This window comes from Emydura macquarii, unplaced genomic scaffold (genome assembly GCF_026122565.2).
Source record: "Emydura macquarii macquarii isolate MOO-44397 ecotype Brisbane River unplaced genomic scaffold, CSIRO-AGI_Emac_v2 contig_450, whole genome shotgun sequence".
NCBI classification, from domain to species: Eukaryota; Metazoa; Chordata; order Testudines; family Chelidae; genus Emydura; species Emydura macquarii.
The window spans coordinates 7,483,813-7,504,143 of record NW_027130587.1 but is presented as its reverse complement, the minus strand read 5'-3'; the positions used below and the strand labels follow the sequence as shown (position 1 = coordinate 7,504,143).

Here is a 20,331-nt window from a genome sequence, read left to right as displayed (position 1 = left end):
ATTACCACTCACAATTTCACCTTTCACCTGTTCAGAGAACAAACATTCTGCTCACAAGCCAGCATGCCTGCTGTACGGAGCCAAGCCAGCTGTACGGAGTTGCCCAATAACCATCCCACATCATTTCTCTCTTTACGACCTATGAGGATGAGCTTTCATACTCCCCTGCTTACCCTTGTTACCCCAGTATCTTTGGTGTAAATTTGAGACCTGTTTCTCCCATTCCCATCTGCCAGGCAGTTTCTAGAGAGTCTATACAGTGTTCCTCCGTCTCCCAAGGAGACAGCTACCTCTGTGTTGGATTAAGCATCTCCCTTCCACCCCAGGAGCGTTACAAGCAGCCATTCTTTGGACCAAAGAGAGAAATGCATCACAGCTGTCTCCTTGAGCACTGGCTGTCAACCATCTCCTGCTTGAACAGCAGACGAGATGGGCAAAGGAGAGTCTTCAAACCTCCCCATTCCTTTCTCTGCCCCACCTCTCCTGAGGTCAGGTCCCACTTCTCTGCTTCACTGGCCTCACCTCTGCTTCTCTCAGGGGAGGTGGAAGAGTATTGATCCCCCACCCCCGGAGGTGCGGAGGGGGAGAAGAAAAAAAAAAAAAAAAAAAAAGGCTTCAGCATTTCCAAGCTTCTTTCACAATAATTGTAACATGAGGCTACCTACAAACACAAACAAATGAGTAAGAATGTCTCTGATCAGTTAAGGAGTCCAATTTACGTTAATGGAATTACTTGTGAGTAGAGTTGTTCACAAAGAAGTGTTTATAGCATCAGACCCTTACTGTCCTGTTTGGGCAAAGTGTCTATTACAGATTCCTTAGAATTGTAAATACATACATTTAAAAACCAAATTACCCAAGTACACCATATTATCTCTCTGCCTCTTTAATTCTAAGGGATAAGGGGAGAGGCAAAATAATTTCATATTTACCTTTTAGTCATTTCATTTGCTCCACCTGGTAAATCTGTTCTGAAGAGGGTTTATAGCTCAAATTTCCTTTCATCCACCCACCAAACTCTTATCTAGATGTTCTGTACACCCATTTCTCCAAACTGGATTTCCAGCAGCATGGTTTCAGGACTCTTAAACTATGATCATTTAGCACATGGAATTTTTAATTGTGTCTTTGAAACACTCAGCTTTAATCCTTCAAGCACAAGAGGGGGAGATTAGATAGATATACACAGACACACTACGTAAATCCTGTAGTTTAAAAAAAAAAAAAAAAAAAAAAAAAAAAAGACCAAATGAGTCAGATCTGGCTGGTCCAATGGCATTATTGAGCAAGCTCTCATCACAGATTGTGGGGCAGCCCAGAAAACAGATAATTTGAAAGTCTGTGTTACCAGCAAAATAAGACCTTGGCTCACACATTCAGCAGACATTGGCCTTATCACCAACAACAATATATGCCCAAGTACATTAGTAGAGTTTAAGGGGCAAGAATTTGAGCAAAAATGTTTTTAAAAAAATTTTTTTTTAAATTAGTTTTTTCAATGTCAGATTGCACCCAGGTTTTTTCCCAGGGGTGCACATTTTGAAGAGGGGAAAGAAGAGCTGAGGAAATGCCCTTACCCCACCCCAAAACTCCAGGGCAGACCTTGCAAGATGAGCAGCAGGGTTGGGGGAGGGAGGGGAGGATGATTTCTGGAAAGCATTGACTTCAGTGAAGCTAGACTCACATCGAGGGCTTCTCCCACACAAATGAGCTTGCACTTTGCTCTATATCCTTTGCTCTGTGCACTTAACTTCTTAGGCATGGAATGTGTTCTCTTTATACACTTCCCATTACCATTTCCTTCTGCTATCTTATTTACTTAACTTTGTTTCACCACTGGAGAAAAATCCCTAATCAGAGGGAAAGACTTTAAAAAATAAAATCACTTGAAACAATCTTTTCTTCAATGAAACATGGCAAATCTGTTATAATGGTAATGAACTAGAAGTTACGTCATGCCCTAAAACCAATCTACTACGAAGTACAGAGCTCTTACACCATGCTGTTTGGGATAGCAAAAGCAAGCGTCTCTATTAGTTTTCCAACAACTTTTAAAAAATCATTTCTCACTCTGGAGAAGGTGGGTTTTTTGGTGTGTGTTTCAGTGCGCCATATGCTCATTTACCATGTTTTGAAATCACCCTCAAGTGGATTAGCACAGCCTATAGCAGCGTAATTACACAGAAACTCAGCAAAGAGATGCTTATGAGCAGTGTAGATAACCCACTCCTTGCAAGCCAGCAGGGTAATTTTTAAAAAATAATATTGCTTTCTTATATGTGATGGTCATCTGTAGAACTCAAAGCACCTTCCCAGGAAAGCACTAGCCTCATTTTATAGCTAGGAAACCCAACATGCAGAGGGAAGAAGGGGCTTGTCCAGGGTCATATTACAGGCAAGGGGCAGATGTATGCATAAAACCCAGGTCCCCTGAGTTCAAATCCAGCACCCTAACTATAGACTGCCCAAAGCATTATGAGGTAGAAAACAGAAAAAGACACCAGACCCAGGAATTGTCTGAGGAAGAAAACATTGAGGGGAAATTCCAGCAAACGTTATCCTTTCAACCTTTACAAACGTCATCCCCAAAGGGTCTGAAAACATACCACAGGAGACTAATGTAGGTTTCAAGCAACAACAAACTTAAACATTAGTTTATTTCCTTTCTTTTACACACAAGGCTCCTACCTGTGAGTCTGAAGAGCAGGTAAATGGTGACTGGTTAGCAAGACACTCAGGCCAGGTTTGCTTCAGGTGCCTGAGACAGTCAACTGATTGCAACTACCACAATCAGGGCAAATGTTTTCACCTGGGTAGAAGCGCAATGCGGTGAAGTCCATGGATAGTCAAGTTTAGAGGCTGAGAGGAAAGGGTTTTTTTAAATATATATTTTTTTTTAAGGGGAAGTCATTCTATTCAGCATTCAGAATGTTTTTATGGTGTCTGAGCTGACGGACTCTGAGGCAGACTTTACTGAGGTAAAAATTTACTGAGGTAAGTACTGAGCCGGTTTTACTGAGGTAACAATTACCTTTCCTGAGGTAACAATTACAGTAAAGTAGCTTGGGGAGCACTTTGGAAGTAAATTCCTACCAGAGACAACAGTAGAGAGTAAAAGTGATAATGGGTAAGGATTTCAGGCCCTACGGTGTAAAGAGCTCTGTGTGGAAATGGTGTGGTAGGTTTAGGGGTCAGGTAAAGGAGGGAAAAAAGAGAAGATGGGGTTTGTTAAAACTGGGTCTGACTAGAAATGTTTTTAAAAACTTTGTTTCTCAGTGTGTTTAAAGTTTCATCTGAAAATATGGTGTGTGTGTCTGCCCCTCCCCCGCATCCCCTACAGGCCTGGAAACCTAAACATCGCAGCAGAAGATGAAATAGCAGAGAGTGAAAAGAACCGGCCCCCTGCAGCAGTCCAAGGTGAGTAAGCTCCTTGAGTGTGCTAATAATCCAAGGTGATGCTTACTACACAGGTAAGGATTTTGACTTACATCCCTGGCAACCTTACTAAAGAAGATACAGTTTGTAAGAAAATAATGCAAGTTAAGGAGCAGCTACAAGGTGGAAATATCAGGCATGTTGTATAAATGAAAGCCCCAATCCTGCAAGGAGCTCAAGGCAGGCCCCATTGACTTCAACAAGGCTTTGCGCGGGTCCAGCTTGCAGGATAGGGCTATAGGACATGTATGGTTATGGAACATGATGAATTCGCTGTTACTATGTCAGAAATTGTCTTCCTATCAATCAAAGGAAGCAGAGAAATGGATTATTTGTGATGGTGCCAGGCTAAATTTGTCCCATGCAGGGTTTTTTAATTTTCTTTTAATAATCCTATGAAACAACAAGGATGTTTTCCAAAATACACTGTTCAATTGGTTAATGCAGCCTAGATGCAAATAGGGAAGAAAAAAGGTGATATTATTACAGTTTCTACTTCTCTCTGATTCTGATACTTGCAATCCTCAATTTAAAATTTCCAGTGGTACAGTAGGTGTCAGAAAGCAACCATTAATTCCTTTCCTAGTAAGAAGGAATTACTCTACATAGAGTATTAATATTCCTGTGAATAACCATGTAATTTGCAAAGAAAGCATCAAACTTGGGCCTCAATTCTCCTAAGAGATTAGCTAGTGCAGAGTCACAGTGGCTTTAGAATTGGGGCTTTGGTCAACAAGAAGTGACCCTTGTTGGGTGAGGGAAGGAAATCCCTTATTAATGCTGCCCAGTTCAGTGAGAACTTGGCTTGTCTTTTGGGTACCTAATGGTTGTGTAAATTAGGGGGCTAGGATTAGAGCTGCTAGGGGAGTTTTTTCAATGGGACCTTTTCCCATAGGAAGCTCATTGATTAGTTGAAACTGAAATGGTTCATGGGAAAGGGTATGGTTTCAGTGAATGTCTTGACTCAAATAAATGTTAACAAGTACACTTCTGAAACGAAAACCTGTAGATTTCCTCTTCAAAGTGACTTTTCACTTAAAAATTTAAGCTCATTACAGGTTTAAATAAAAAATGATCAAAGTCAGAACAAAGCGTTTTGATTGACTGGAACCAAAATTGTGTTTGGTTTGTTAGTTTGTGAAAATTTTTGAGATCTTGACTTTTTGTCCCAGTTTGCGATAGGAACATTTTTTGAAATCTCAAATGTTTTCCCTGGATAGGACAATCATTTCCTGCCCACCTCTGGTTGGGACTAAAGGGACCATCTTTAATCTCCAAACTATTATAAATATTGTGTATATAAATTAGCAGAAGCTGCTTATTCTTGGCTACAGTAACCTCTTCTCCCAATGCATCAATCCAACTATTATGCAGTCCCTGCCCCAAATAGTTTAGAATCTCAGTAGTGAGTCAAGTCATCTGAAACACTGTGGTCATAGCCAGTCACTTCACAAGTGAGAATTGATTTGCTATTTCTTAATAATCTGAAGAGCTTTGCTATTTTACAGCCAGATTGGGAATCCTTTGGCAAGCCGTTACTCATGCAAGTAATGCAATTGATTGCAGTGGGGCTCCTTATTGAGTGGCTGGAAACTCCTTGTTCACACTGGTGAGCAATCTGGAGAGTTTTCATATTAAATTGATTGCCCCTTAGCCTTTATGTTGTCCAGGCCATTGGATACTCCCAGGGAGAAGTAAATGATTCCACAATGGTGATAGCCTCTTCCTGGTGGACAGGGAGGGCAAAGGGGAGTCTTAGCCCCCTCTCACTCCCCAGGGGGCAAAGCGCCATCCCTGCCAGCTCGGCTCTGCAGCTGTCCAAGGCTTGCAGTTTTGGGAGGGGGGGCCAAACGTGGCCTCCTGTGACCCAAAATATGCCAATGTTAAAAAGTGGGCAGGACATGAGTTTTTAATTGTGGGCAGGGCAAAATGTTCTCTGTGCTCAGGGCCCCAATAAATCTTAATCCACCTCTGATCTGGGTCTAAGTGTTTTGCCCAAGGTCACACACGAAGTCTGTGGCAGACTAGTGAATTGAACCTAGATCTCCTGAGTGCACTACCTTTTCTCTTATATGCAGCAGTATGAATAGTTCATATTCCCTTTATCTTTATAATTGTACTGAAGTTGCCAATTTATAATTTTAAGTTTGGTCTGTGTGTGCATGGCCATGCATGCATATCTGTATATATTACTCTATATATGTATGTCACATGCCCAAATCCTGCTAACGCTTAGGCATGTGAATAACACTGCTCTTAAGTGTGCAAGTAGTCCCCCTGAGTTTGCATGTGTGTACTCATGCTTACATTCTGAACTTAGGAAAAATTGGATAAGAATTCCTCTTACACTAATGAGCATGGCCCAGAGGAATAAGCACAGGACTGGGGTTCAAGAACCTTGGAGTTTTAATTTCAGCTCTGGCACCGCTCAACCTTTTTGCAACAGAATCCCCATCTATAAAATGTTGATAACTAGGACTCTGTCCTTCCCACAAAGTTCTTGTGAAGTTTAATTAGCGCTTTGAATATGACCAGCACTAACATAAGTGCTGCGTTATCATCAGCTGTGAACTTCCCTAGACTTTCAGTGTGATCTCAGATTTGAGCAATGGCCTCACTCCCATGAAATACTCTCTCAAAGAGGTAATATTCTGGGAAACATGCCAGGATTTTGGGATTGTGGGGTTTTTCCCCACCGTTTGCTTGTTTTTGTATTATTTTTTGTTTTTTATAAAATGTTATTAATTTATAAGTTGTTTATTACACATTAATGTCTCTGTTGTAATTTCCTTACACTGAACAGACTCATTCTTGAGCTGGCAGGCTCCACTAATCTGAAGCACATTTTGCTATTTGAATGAATAGTAGCAGTTTCCTGGGATCTTTTTTTTTTTTTTTTTTCTTTTTTAAATCAAGTGACAGAGACGTATTGGAAGACTCAGAACTGGCTGTCTCACCTGATTCACTCTTTTCCATTGTGTTTAAGTTGATTTGGTCTGTTTTCTCTCTCCAACTATCTTATCATTAACCCTCCCTACATTGCAAAGCGGAGGGGGAAAATAGCTAAACCACCTACCATTTCAATACCATCTAAGCAGCGTAGGTTACAGTTACGGTTCCAGAGAATGCAAGCACAGACATAATCGACAACAGAACCTTTTCTACTCAAGGTATTCACTCTAAATCCAGCAGCCTTTTCCTGTTAAACAACATATGTGGGCTGTCTACTGAGAGGCAGCATGGTGTGAGGACCCAGTCCCAGCTGTGGGACAGTGGGAAAGTCACTTTGTTTCTGTGTATCCCATCAGTAAAATAAAATGTAAAACACAGGGATGCTGAGTGGATGTCTTGATTAACTTCCATACAGCACTTTCAAGATACATTACAAGGGTTTAAATTGGTGTAATTCCATTGTGATTAAGTTGGTGTAATTTGCACCTCAGTGGAAATATGTTGGTATTAAAATGGTGGAACAGAATGAAGAATCTTGCCCATAGTACACTGTAAAGACGTTACCAGTAAAATCTGCCTTTTACTGCATTAACTGTTGTGGGAGTCCCTAAGAAGGAGAGGTTAGTAAATATCATGGTAACATTATTTGCAAAAGTACAAATTTGTAAGATTTTATTTGCAAACGGCAAATACCTTGCTAGTGGCCACTTGTGCATGCATTATTTCTTATATTCTTTTCAAATACTATCGGAGGTGAATAGATGTAGCAAACAAGACAGGTTGGTTCAAGAGAAGTGGTTGATGATTGCATTATTCATATGAAAAATCCTTTAGATTTTCAATGTGTTTATACTGAAGAGAAGTTAACTTTTATGTCTGCAGTGCTGCTCTAACCATTTTATGCCCATTTCCCGTAGCCAGCAATATACCTATTAGTTCTGTTTTATGCAGGTCAAGCACACACAACTGTCAGATAGCATAGTTCCAGTTGCTAGATCACTGCTATCATTTTAATAGGCTATAAAGACCATGATACTTGCAATAAATGTAGATGCACTGTGAAATTTCATCTGGGAATAATATGTTTTCATGTGTCCTGTGTGATGAAAGTGACAGGTTGCTTTCAAATAAGATGCCCTGTGGGAGCCCAGAGGTACATTGCAGAAGGTGCTATATTTTCTGTGCAGAATTTCAAATAACTAGAAAGGGAAATTGGCTGTGTGCACTGCTGTCCAGATCTTGCATTCCCAGCTTTTAGCAAAGATAACACTCCCGCCTCTGCTTTGCCCAAACAAACTGACAAACCTGCTGAGTGGAAAGCCTTTTATCTCAAAGATTCATGGAAAGCTCAACGATGCACTTCACAAACATACTGTCCTGAATGTGTTCGCACTATCAGCGGTAGCCTAACAGCCGATGAGTGGTTGGTTTGCCCTTCAGAATATGGCCTTCTGAATGGAAGAGAGTAATGTAGTGATGAATCTCTCTGAGTCAGATGGGTCACCAAAGGTGGTGTCAGTAGCATAATGTATTTGCAGTACTTTAGTATTGCATCAATTCTTTCAAAAGTCACATTCCCAATTTCATTAATAGACACTCTCTGTGTTTAAAAGTGAATTCCATTCTATTTAGATTCTTGCACGATCTTCATCGTCCTAGTATCAGAGCAACTAAGTGACAAGTTTCCCCCTCAAAAGGAAAACACAATACATTCAATAAAAGCAGCATTGTTATGATCATAGAAGATTAGGGTTGGAAGGGACCTCAGGAGGTTATCTAGACCAACCCCCTGCTCAAAGCAGGACCAACCCCAACTAAATCATCCTAGCCAGGGCTTTGTCAAGCCTCACCTTAAAAACCTCTAAGGACGGAGATTCCACCTCCGCTCTAGGTAACCCATTCCAGTGCTTCACCACCCTCCTAGTGAAAAACTTTTTCCTAATATCCAACCTAGAACTTGCCCACTGCAACTTGAGACCATTGCTCCTAGTTCTGTCATCTGCCACCGCTATGAACAGCCTAGCTCCATCCTTCCTGGAACCCTTTTTCAGGTAGTTAAAGGCTGATATCAAATTCCCCCCTCATTCTTCTTTTCTGCAGACTAAGCAAGCCAAGTTCCTGCAACCTCTCCTCATAAGTCCTGTGCTCCAGCCCCCTAATCATTTTTGTTGCCCTCCGCTGGACTCTCTCCAGCTTGTCCACATCCTTTTTGTAGTGGGGAGCCCAAAACTGGATACAATACACCAAATGCAGCCTCATCAATGCCGAATAGAGGGGAATAATCAGTTCCCTCAATCTGCTGGGAATGCTCCTACCAATGCAGCCCGATATGCCGTTAGCCTTCTTGGCAACCAGGGCACACTGCTGACTCATATCCAGCTTCTCATCCACTGTAACCCCCAGGTCCTTTTCTGCAGAACTGCTGTCTAGCCCATCGGTCCCCAGTCTGTAGCTGTGCATGGGATTCTTCCGTCCTAAGTGCCGGACTCTGCACTTGTCCTTGTTGAACCTCATCAGATTTTTTTTGGCCCAGTCCTCCAATTTGTGTAGGTCACTCTGTATCCTATCCTTACCCTCCAGCGTATCTACCTCTCCAGCCAACTTAGTGTCATCTGTGAACTTGCTCAGGATGCAATCCACCCTATCCTCCAGATCATTCATGAAGATGTTGAACAAAACCAGCCCCAGCAGCGACCCCTGGGGCACTCCGCTTGTTAACAGCTGCCAACTAGACATCAAACCATTGATCACTACCCATTGAGCCCGATGATCTTAGCCAGCTCTCTATCCATCTTATAGTCCATTCATCCAACCCATACTTCTTTAACATGCTGTTAAGAATACTGTGGGAGACGGTATCAAAAGCTTTGCTAAAGTCAAGGTAATAGCTGCTGACTGCACTGTTTTCCAGGCTATACGAATGTCTGTACCTTCCACCAACTTCTGTTGGTCCAATAGAAGATATCTCATCTACCTTGTATCATACAGCATACTTGTAAATCATTTAAAATAAACATTTGTTACTCTACATATACATTTTGAACGATGGTTGAACTATATTTTAAAGTTAGTCTGATATAACAAGGTGTGTTACAATCCCAAATTGCCTGTGGATCTTGTATGTAAGAGCTTGTCGGGCAGAGTCAAAGATAAAGAGACTTCAAATTGTCCTTTCTGCAAGAAACACCTCTGACTGTAATCAAAGGTAAACTAGAACTGCTGTCTGGTAGTCCTAGATTAACACAGCTAGCTGTAAACTTCAAGAGCCATTAGCAGAGCTCTGTCAGGCATAAGAAACAGAGATGAGTGTTTCTCTTTAAGGGTAATCAACTGCAGGTTTGTTGTCAGCATCATATGACCTTGGAGAGCCTTCTCTCATAGATATAACTGGGTTTTTTTTGATGTCATTAAGTGTGAGGCAACTTACAGATGGCAAGTTAGGGGAGGCGCGTGAGTGTACGTTCTGGGGGGAATGCTAAAGCCATCTTCATCTTTCAATGCGTATGGCCAGATTGCATATAAAGACCAGTTTGAAGGTGGGCTGCAGGGCCCACAATGGTCTTTAATGAAACCCAGAGGACTCGGACCTGTTGCTGACCAGAGTTCTATCCCCAGACTTTCCCGTTGTTGTTCTAAAATATTGTAGCATAGAGGAATTGGTATCTGTGGTCAAGCAGCTGTTAAAACCCTGATATGCTGTTTCCTTTAGTCACTTGCTTTGGTAGCAGAAATAGATAATTCTAAACATGACTTACTAATACTTTGTTGCTAACATATGGCATCTGACCTATCCCAAGCCCGGAGTCAGTGAGTAGTCATTTCCCATGACCAATATTACTAATTCTATGGGAAAAACAGCTTCTGAACAATTTTATAATCAGTAGTCTTTTATAATCTTGGGTTTTTGCATCTCAGACACATTTCTGATTAACCAATTAAAGGTGTTAGGACTGTCAGTGGAATCTGTGGGCTGCTAAACACAGATTAAGCAGGTGTCATTGTAGATACTGGATCAGTTACTTCAACATTTTAAACAACGAGAGTCCTGTAGCACTTTAAAGACTAACAAATTTAATTTCTGCAGGCGTAAGCTTTCGTGGGCTATAACGTCTGCGGGTTACAACCCACGAAAGCTTATGCCTGCAGAAATTAAATTTGTTAGTCTTTAAAGTGCTACGGGACTCTCGTTGTTTTTGCTGTGTACAGACTAACACGGCTACCCCTCTGGAATTTTTTGACATTTTATATTCTCTTCTCCTATCCTCACTTTACAAAGTATCTATTTCTGCTGTACACACATTCTCCCTCTAGCTTCCGTAAAGCAGCGTCTTCATCTTGGTCATCATTGGGAAATGAACCCAGGACCCGTATAACTCAGAGCAAGAGCTTCTGCAGTTTCAATGGACTGAAAAAGTCTCTTGGCTGGGAGCTGAAATGAGCTTGTATCATCTCTGAATTGGGTGCAGAGAGGGAAATGTAAGAGTGGAGTGCTGCAGCACCCTCTCTCGCTGCACTCCAGAGGCAGAAATTTAGACAAAAAGCGCTATCATGTGCCATACTGCAAATGCACTAGTGAACCTAGATAATGCAACCTGTGTATTTGGTGAATGTACTTATCTCCCCTACAAATCTATTATAAATTGATTAATGGGAGGGACTTTTTGCAAAATAAAGCAACAATTAATTTTCTTTAGATAATGCTGAAGCCATTTGCTGTCTCGTTATGGTAATTTGTGCCTAAAAGATACTGGAAAATGTCTTTAATGAGCCCTATATTATTAACAATAATGGATTATAATCGCTTTCGGAATCTTGTCCAAGGAGGGGTAATAGGAGTGGCTGAGAAGCAAAGGCTGACTGGAATTTAGCTGTTGCTTGTTACTGGACTATAGAGGCATACTTCCCAATATGAAGATGATAGTGCAAACAGGGAGCAGTCTAGAACTTCTTCAGGTGTGAAGTTTGTAATTTAAAAACCCTATAGTTCCAGTCTGTTCAGATCTGTATTTTAATTTAAACTTGCAGTTGAAGTAGCACCCCAAGGACCCAGTCGATATCTGGGGATTTGAGCCATCCTGTTATAAAGAGAGACCCTCTGCCAAATTTGAATCTGGGATTGTATTGTTGGAGTCGAGCGTGTTCCACCACCATCAGGTAGGAGCTGATACTAGATTTAAGTAGGCAGCTTTTCAGCTAACAGTAAGTCACAAGAAGCCTGTTGCAAGTCTAAGCAGGCAAAAGAAACAGGATAAGATCTGAGAGTACAGTGTTCTTCAGTATCCCAGGGACTGGGTTGGGGCCCAGCTAGCACCAAAAACGGTGTATGCCATTGTGGTATTTGGGGAGTGAGGGGCTAAATTTTGTTAGATCACCACCACTGTGTGGCAAAGTTTGAGAGTACAAGAATCAAGCCATCGGACCTCTGTTGCCAAAGAACTTTCCTTTGTGTCGCCTCCATTGATTTACAGGCAGCTAATAAACATTACTCCTGAAATGTCTCACGTCTTCAAATGGAGAGACTTTTACTAGTCCAGAAAGAAGGGAATAAAAATATAAATCTTGACAGCAGCCGTTGCCAGGGAGCTTCCCAGCTTGGATCAACAGCCTCAGGCTCCTGCCATCCCACTAAAAATAGCTGTGTAGAGGTTGTAGTTCGGGCTCCGAAGTCTGGGGATCAGGGTGGCTTCAGAGCCTGAGCTCCAGTCTGAACTGCAACTTCAAAGCACTGACTGCAGAGCTATTGTTGGCAGGCTTGCGGGGCTCACACTGCCCTGAGTCTGTCAACCCAGGCTGGGAGGCTCACTGCCACAGGCTGCGTAGACACAGACTGCTGTGGGTTAAAGTAGACTGGCTTACGTCAGGAGAGATACTAATGGAACTCCATGTGGATTCAGTTTTGAAATAGCATCCCTGCGTGGCCCAGACAGAGAGAGATTTTTCCCTACTGCCAAAGATTTAATTTCTTCATTACATTGACAGCAAGGGCTCTGATCATGCAATGAGTTCTGTGTACAAGGACGAGTTGAGAATTCACAGACCTGAGCCCTAAAATCTAAAAATACCCTACTTGCCACAGAGTAGCTTCTAATTCTATTGCAAAAGATAAACTTATATCAATGGTGATGTTGTCATTCTAAGGTACTTGGACAACTTTTCTAAAAATTAATCCTAGCAGCCCATCTTTCCACTTCTTCTGGGGCAAATAAAACCTACCTCTACAATATACAGTTGCACACAGAAACCCATAGAATCATTAGCTAGTGAGAAGACAAGCAATCAGTTTTATCTTCCACTCTGTATATTTCTTAACATCTGAACAAGCATTAGCAAGTTACTTTGCCACAGATGTGAACAGCTGAGTTTACCTAAGGAATCTGATTGAAACTGAACACTAAACTGGGGAGGAAGAGGTTATTTCTGCAGAGGAGAGATGCCAGCAAATTACCTGGATTTAAAAAAATAAATCTTGAAAAAACAACAAAAGGCAGTAAAGAATATTTTTTTTAAATCTTCCCCCTCCTCATAGTGTTATGCATCTGCCCCACATCAAAAAGATTCCAGGAGCTGCTAAGGCATCCTCAAGAGAGGATAAAATTGAAATGTGGTATACAATCCAAGGAAAAACGGGGGAGAAAGGGAATTCTGATTGCTTCATTCAAACTGTATATTCCCTTTCTTTGTTAGAAGCCCATTGACTTCATTGAGAAGAAATTGCTCCAAGTCAATCACTGGGAAATTTGTTCTTTGATCTGATGAAGCTATTCATAGCTGGAGTTCAGAGGGAACCTCCACTGGGAGGAATGCGGACGTACACCGTTAAAAGTGCCCGGGTTGTCTTCACTTGATGTATGGAACATATGCATGGGTCTACTTAACAGTGCGTGGTTCTTGCATGTTACCATTAAAACCTGAATAACCGATACCTGTACCATCTTGGCACATCAGGCATGTGAAGGTCTGAAAGAGTCAGGAGAGCCTTCTCTTTTTCTATGCCTGCCATAATTGCATGACAATAGTAAAACACAGGAAATTTCCGAGGAATTGTCTGATAAGCTTAATTACACAGAATTTACTCTTCCTATTCATCAGTCTTTATGCCTGCTCCCTGGCCAGATATCAGGGTAAACTTAACCAACTGATGGGAGTCCTCATCTGATAGATGGACATGTTCTGTTGTATACACTTTATATGACCACAGCTGAGATTCCAAACGAATGCCCTATACTTCATAGGCCCTGTACTTCACCTGCAGCAGCACTGCAGTGGGGATAAGTCAGAGAAGTCCCTTCTGGCTGGGTTAATTGGCTATATTTTTCTCTTCTGAGAGCTAGTCTTTAAATATAGGATGGTTCTGTTAGTGAGGCTACTAAGCTAGTCCAAGCTAAGATGACAGCCTAGTGAGAGTCTTGGATGTAGAGGAAACCTTATGGAAGGAGTAGAGACCCCATATTCACTGTGAAAAACCAACATTTCCATTAACTGAACTATCTTGTATTGCTATGGTTTACTGAAAGATTTCAGAGAAAGAGGACGCCTCAATTATTTTCCCCACCATTTCCCACAGCAGGCAGAAATGGTCCATCAGGGCTGCTGTCCATGTTTCTAAGAAGACATTGATGGGAGAGAGAGAGTGAGGGCTGAGGCATAGCTCTTGAAGGCAATGGGGAGGTGGTAAGAAATAAGGAGTGGTGGAATTGTAGGGAGTTCACACTCCTGGGAATAAGAAAGAAAGAAGTCAACTGGGTCTGGCTACAGTTGGAGGTTGGATTGGAGTCTTTGTGGGGAAGGGCTGAAGGACCTGAAGTCCAGTCTTTTGCAGACAGTGAGAGATCAGGAGTTGAAGGTGGGGGTGAATTTAAGTGCTTGAGATGCATTAAGAAACTGACAGGAAATATTCCAAACTAGGCCAGATTCTTTGCTGAGAAGAAGCTCTGTGTGGTTGCACAGGATAAGACCTCATTGCTCTAAAGCTTTATGGCAAGCCTCTATGTATACAAAAGAAGAGCCAGAAGAAAAGGTTTGTTTGCTTCCCAAACAGATAAAGGTAGGAATGAAGTTCCATAGAAAAGTTAGTGTCCTTAAGAGAATTCATCCCTGCTCACCCTATATGCAAGCCAGTTAGCACCAATCAGCCACAAATATTTGAACTTACGGCAGACGTTTGACTTTGCGTGCTCGTACACAAGGCAGAGGTAAAGTTTCTTCAGTACCGTTTCATGTCGCATCCTGTATGATTGAATGGATTCCCCATGAAGGCATGCAGAAAATTCCTCCTTCCTTTTAAATGAACAAAAGGACATTTACCGTATTGTCAGTGGCCTTGCTTTCCTTTAATGCTTTCCATTAAGTCTTTATGAAATAAATGCACAGGAAAGAACAGTCTCAGACAGCAAGGTAAATGCCTAGTGCAATTCCTTCCTGGTTGTCTAGTCCAACTATGCTAGAAATTAAAGCCATTGTAGGATACATGCCATGAGGAAAGACACTCCCAAGCTGAACCAAAACTAAAATTTGGATGAAAACAGGCCTCAACATGTATTGTGTCCTCCTCTAAGGGCTGTTCTACATCAGAGAATGGCAGACTACAGTTGCTACCAGCTAACTCGGATTCTGCTTTAGTTTGCCAGGGAGAAGCTTGAAGCTTGTGCTATTAAAAATGAAAAGTCCTGGGTTTAAGCCCCACCTAAGACCCAGATGAGAATGATGACCTGTGCTGGTGGGTCATTTCACAAGGGTAATTTTGATCTGATTCCACTTTATCTGAACTTCCCCATCCATAGTTTGTGGCCTCAGATATTGAAGACATGGCTCCAGTCAAAGACCCATCCCTAACTGAAACTGCTGCTGCCTCTCTTCTGGACTCTTCCCCTTTTCTAGGATGCAGCCAGCAAATTTCAAGCCTAAATGAATGTCTCTCTCCAGTACAATTACAAAAGAAACTCCTGTCAACCTAAACACAAGTTCACTTCACCCTTCTAGAACAGTTCTGATCTTGAATTTATACTTACTAGTGAAATGAACTGCCATCCTGTTTATATTTAAAAAAAAAAAAAAAAGTCCTTCACATTATTTTTAATCCTCACACCATATTTTCAGTTGATTAGAGGAAAAAATAGTTTGGCGCAGAAGATTTGCTCTGTTTTTCTTGAATCCCTTTATTCTACAGCAGGATGAGTTAGTACATTGTGCCTGAACTGACTGTGGCTTTAGCACCAGGCATGCAATGAGTTACGTTCAGGCAGACCCTACATTGTGTGAAGCCCCACAGAATTCAATCAGCTTGTTGCAGGATCAAGGTCTAGATTTATACACTGGGGGAGCTGCACAGATGGTGTCCTCAGGAGAAATTTGCTTCCCTCTCTGACAGAGCCTAATTCCTGCTGACCTTCAACATGTGTTGTTTACCGAGATGTTTAATGGTGGCAGGTTAAGTGGGACTGGTGTCACGTTTGCAGGCTGGAAATCTTTTCCAGTGGCCATCATGTCCACTTAGATTTCTTTGCCAATGGGTTTTTTTTTTTCCTCTCTCTTATTTTTGACAGGCACATCCTATATACTGAAATAACTCTTGACTCTTTCGTAGCCCTTCCTTTTGACTATTAACTGAAAGGACACTCAAATACTGTATTACCTGGTTTTGTTTTGCCTTTTTTAAAAATCCATTTTCCGTTCTTTTTAGGCTGTGGCATAATTTATATCCATCAAGGCTCAGGACGCTGCAATCTGCACTGGTCTCTGTTAGAGAGGGCTATGTACTGGAGGGTGAGAGGAACTCACTAGAAACTGGCCTGGCTTGGATTTTTTTTTTTTTTCTTTCTGAGGCAGAATTAGCAGAGGCATGCCCATTGCCTATCAGCCTCCTGCTGTCTGTAAACACCTGATAAGGAGGAGGAAGCACTAGAAGATAAGGAGCTGGAAGCTGCCGCAGTTTTCAGCCTTGAGCATTTGAAAGGGCAGTCAAGTCTCATACTGAAAATGATGAGTTTACTTTTTGGAGGGGGAGGGCCTCCAAGATGTGATGCTTTTCTTTGCACTGAACTTTGCTGCAGAGAAATACTCTGGGTAATTTCCTAAACCTCCTAAATTTGTATCTGTGCCTTTATGGGGTCAGTCTCATTGCCTGCTAAATGCTAAAGACACTGGATTTATGGCTCAAGACAACAACCCACTAACTCGCCTTTGTCCTGCCACTGCAGTGGTATTAACTGCCCACTTCACCTTGAATGGTCTCTTGCAACATGTGATAACTTCTTATGCTTAACAGTCTGTTCCACCTTGTATATAGCTGTGATACTGAGTACCTTCCTCAGACCTGAAGAAGAGCTCTGTGTAAACTGTGTAAGCTTGTCTCTTTCACCCACAAGAGTTGATACAATAAAGGGTATACCTCACCCACCGAGTGTCTCTAATATCCTGGGACCACCAGAACACTGCTACAACAACATTGCAAACAATGATCTTCCAAACCATTTTATTGATAGATACAGTAGCCTAGAGCTGGGCTTATTCCTCAGTGTAAAGCATCTATGTGTCACTCAATCCCCTTGAGAACAATGGGACAACTCGCATAGTAAAGCCCTTCTAGATATGAATAAGGGTGGCAGGATCAGGCTATGAAAGCCATAGAGCTCAATTCTCCATTGTCCAGCACCAAACCAGCGTGAGTTGGGCGTAAAATTATTCCATTATGGCCCAGTTAAGGTGCAGTGATATAAACAGCTACACTAGGTGCAGGACAACTGTGAATTAGGCACTTAGTTCATAATGCCTTTGTATTTCAAAACAGCCTATTGTTTGCCATATGCCGTGTAGTTGTAGGTGTCAGTCCCAAGACATTAGAGAGACAAGGTGCATGAAGTAATATTTCTTTTATTGGACCAACTTCTGTTGGTGAGAGACTCAGAGACAAGCTTTCGAGCCATATAGAGCTCTTCTTCTTCAAGTTTCTTCTCCAGACCTGATACAAAGCGATCACTCTGTCTGACCTATCAGTCCTCATTCTCAAAGGAAACCTGCACAACGCTTTCAAAAGACTGTGGCGACAGTATAATATCTAGTGACCAGCACTCGCCCCTGCTCACCCCCTCCCGCTTAGCAATTACAGTAGACCTGAGACCTGACCTTATCGGGACCTTTACTGACACACCTAAGATAGCACGTCTGAAATGGCAAACAATGGGACGTTGCAAAAAGCCCAGGGGCAGCCATCGGCTGTTACGAATACTGCACACCTCTCATAAACAGGGGCAGCCATCGGCTGTTACGAATATTGCGCACCCCTCATGTACCAAGCATAGCCCGAGTGTATAATAACTACTGCATTTCGGCGGGTCTGGCAGAAGAGCTGTCGGCCCACCAGACTGATCCCCTGGAGCTGCTACCTCTTCCCACCCCCGAGTCCTCTGCTGGGCGAGAGTCGAGTCGAGTGTAACCGGTCCAAGTTTTGAACCCGAGCTTTTCTCGTGTCCCCCATTGGTCAGGCATCATGACCCTGTTCCTCATGGTGGTAAGATTTTAAATAGTATTCTTGTTATAGTTTTCAGGTATTAGTAACATTAATTTGATTATACTTTTGAAACTCATATAATCGTTATCTAATGTACTCTGTGTCTTGTTCTCCTTCTAATCTCCTTAACAGGGGGATTTAAGCAAAGTAGATAGTTCTGTTATATGTATTGTTCCTTTTTCCCTCGTAAAACCCCACATCCCCTTTGCCCCAAATAAACTTGTAAATAGTTAAGAAACCGTTTTCTCAGCGTGGTGCTTGGTAATCAGGGGATTCCTTTACCTGTCTGCAACAAAGACGAGCCTGGGGAGCTTAAAGTAATTACTCTGCCAGAGACACCAGATGTATGGGTTATTACAACAATCTGTAACCCACAATATGTTCCACCTTGCATTTTGCTGTGATGCGGAGAGTTCCTCCCAGACCTGAAGAAGAGCTCAAGGCGGCTTGAAAGTTTGTCTCCCTCACCAACTGAAGTTGGTCCAACAAAAGATACATTTCCTCACCCACCTTGTCCCTCTATTGTTTGGCATGTGATAAGAGAAAAGCTTCCCCCCCCCCCTTTTTTTTTTTAAATCGCTCTTCTAACTTAAACCCAATTAAACCTAATGCAAACCAAGAGACCCAAATCCAAGGGGATGATGTATCTAAAAAACCTATGAAGCATTTCAGAATCTTCCAGGACTCAGCACAGACCTTAGTTCCGTTAGTGATATAATTCTTTGCGAGCTTGTCACAACAAACTTGACACGTTTTTAATAGGCAAGCGCCAGCCACCTAGCTGCTTTTATCTGAGGCACTCAATAGCGGAACCCAGAAGTCAAAATCAAGTAATCAGTTGTTCTGTATAATATACTGAATTCCAGATAAATGATCCAGCAGGTTTTGTGTTGGACTTTAAATAAACAGACATTGGCACACATGCCACTGCAGAGGTGATTATGCTCATTATGTTGCATAGCACAAATGCAGGATGTGCCATCTATTCTCAGCCCTTCAGGGCCCATCACCACCCTTTGTTCCCTCCCCTCAATGCTTCACCGTAGTCTGGGTTCTAACCTTTGGTGCAAGGGGTGAGTAAAAGTCTGGATGGCAGCTGTTAGTCGGGGTCAGTGGCTGCTAGGGTGGGGTAGCAGTGCAGCTGAGTTGCCTGTATGGTCACGACACTCAGCAATGCACGGCTTTAGACTCCTAATGGATGCACCTCTGAGGCTGGGCCTGAGTGAGTGCTGATTGGGACTTCAGAGAACAAAATGCAAGTTTGTCATTTGCACGCTCCATAACATCATGGTTAGGCTATGGGCCTTGGATGAGGGGGACATAGGTTCAAGTCCCTGCTCTGCTTGATTCAGAGTAGGGTTCTTCATTCTAGACCCCTCTCAGGGTTTGATCCCACATCCCAAACCACCATCAAGTGTGTGTCTCTCACTCTGACAGTAAAACTTTCCCAGAGAACATTTTGTGGAAACCAGTACATCTCCACAAAACGTTTCAGCTTTGACAAAGCAGCAGATTTCAGAGAAATTTCATTTGGACAAAAATGTTCTGACCATTTCTAATAGAATCATAGACTGTCTTAGACAGGAGATACTCATTATATAAAACTACAGACACAAACAAAAGATACCAGTCTTCCTCATAGCTTGAGTTCCAGCTTTATCTCCTATGTTTACCAGGTGTCGTGTCCGTCCCCCCCTCCCTTCCCCCAACCCTCCCCCCCCCGACTATAATTCTTACAGGAAAAGGAGACATATAGTCTAGATCTAGGTTGGATATTAGGAAAAGCTTTTTCACTAGGAGGGTGGTGAAGCACTGGAATGGATTACCTGGTGATGTGGTGGAATCTCCCTCCATCTTTGGAGGTTTTTAAGGCCCAGCTTGACAAAGCCCTGGCTGGGATAATTTAGTTGGGATTGGTCCTGCTTTGAGTAGAGGGTTGGAGTAGATGACCACCTGAGGTCCCTTCCAACCCTAATCTTCTATAATTCTATGATTCAATAGTGGCTGAATAATGTACTACAAGTAAAGCGACCATTACAGCACTGATAGTAACAAGATAAGGAAGGAAATTTCTGTAGTATTTGATGGTTCGTTGGTTCTCGTGGGTTTTTTTAACTTCGTACGTCCCCTAGAATCTCTACATACATTCTGTTCCTGCTTTGGGTTCTGAAATATTAAAGACTTGCCCTTTTCCATAAATCAGGCAATAGCATTTTTCATTATAAGAGCAACAAAAAGGATAGCACGACACTTCCTCTGAAAATACAAAAAAGGTGTTGAAGAGATGACAGGACTGAACAGTGATTTAGAAGTAAGAAGGGCCGGGATCCTTTTCACGGACCAAAGGGAACGTTCAAATCACAAAGAAGTTTATAAAGCAAGGCTGCTGGAGAGCTTTATGTCTTTGTTCTTCCAGTGAATTGATTCGCTGGGGCTTT

General features: G+C 42.2%; 1 long non-coding RNA gene across 1 annotated transcript; it reads left to right on the top strand.

Annotated features, from left to right (window-relative positions):
• Positions 1 to 2,864: 2,864 nt before the first annotated feature.
• LOC137146564 (uncharacterized) lies at positions 2,865 to 13,294 on the top strand. Its single transcript, XR_010917978.1, has 3 exons — positions 2,865 to 2,994; positions 3,341 to 3,417; positions 13,072 to 13,294. It is a non-coding gene; the product is annotated as an uncharacterized lncRNA (long non-coding RNA).
• Positions 13,295 to 20,331: the final 7,037 nt, after the last annotated feature.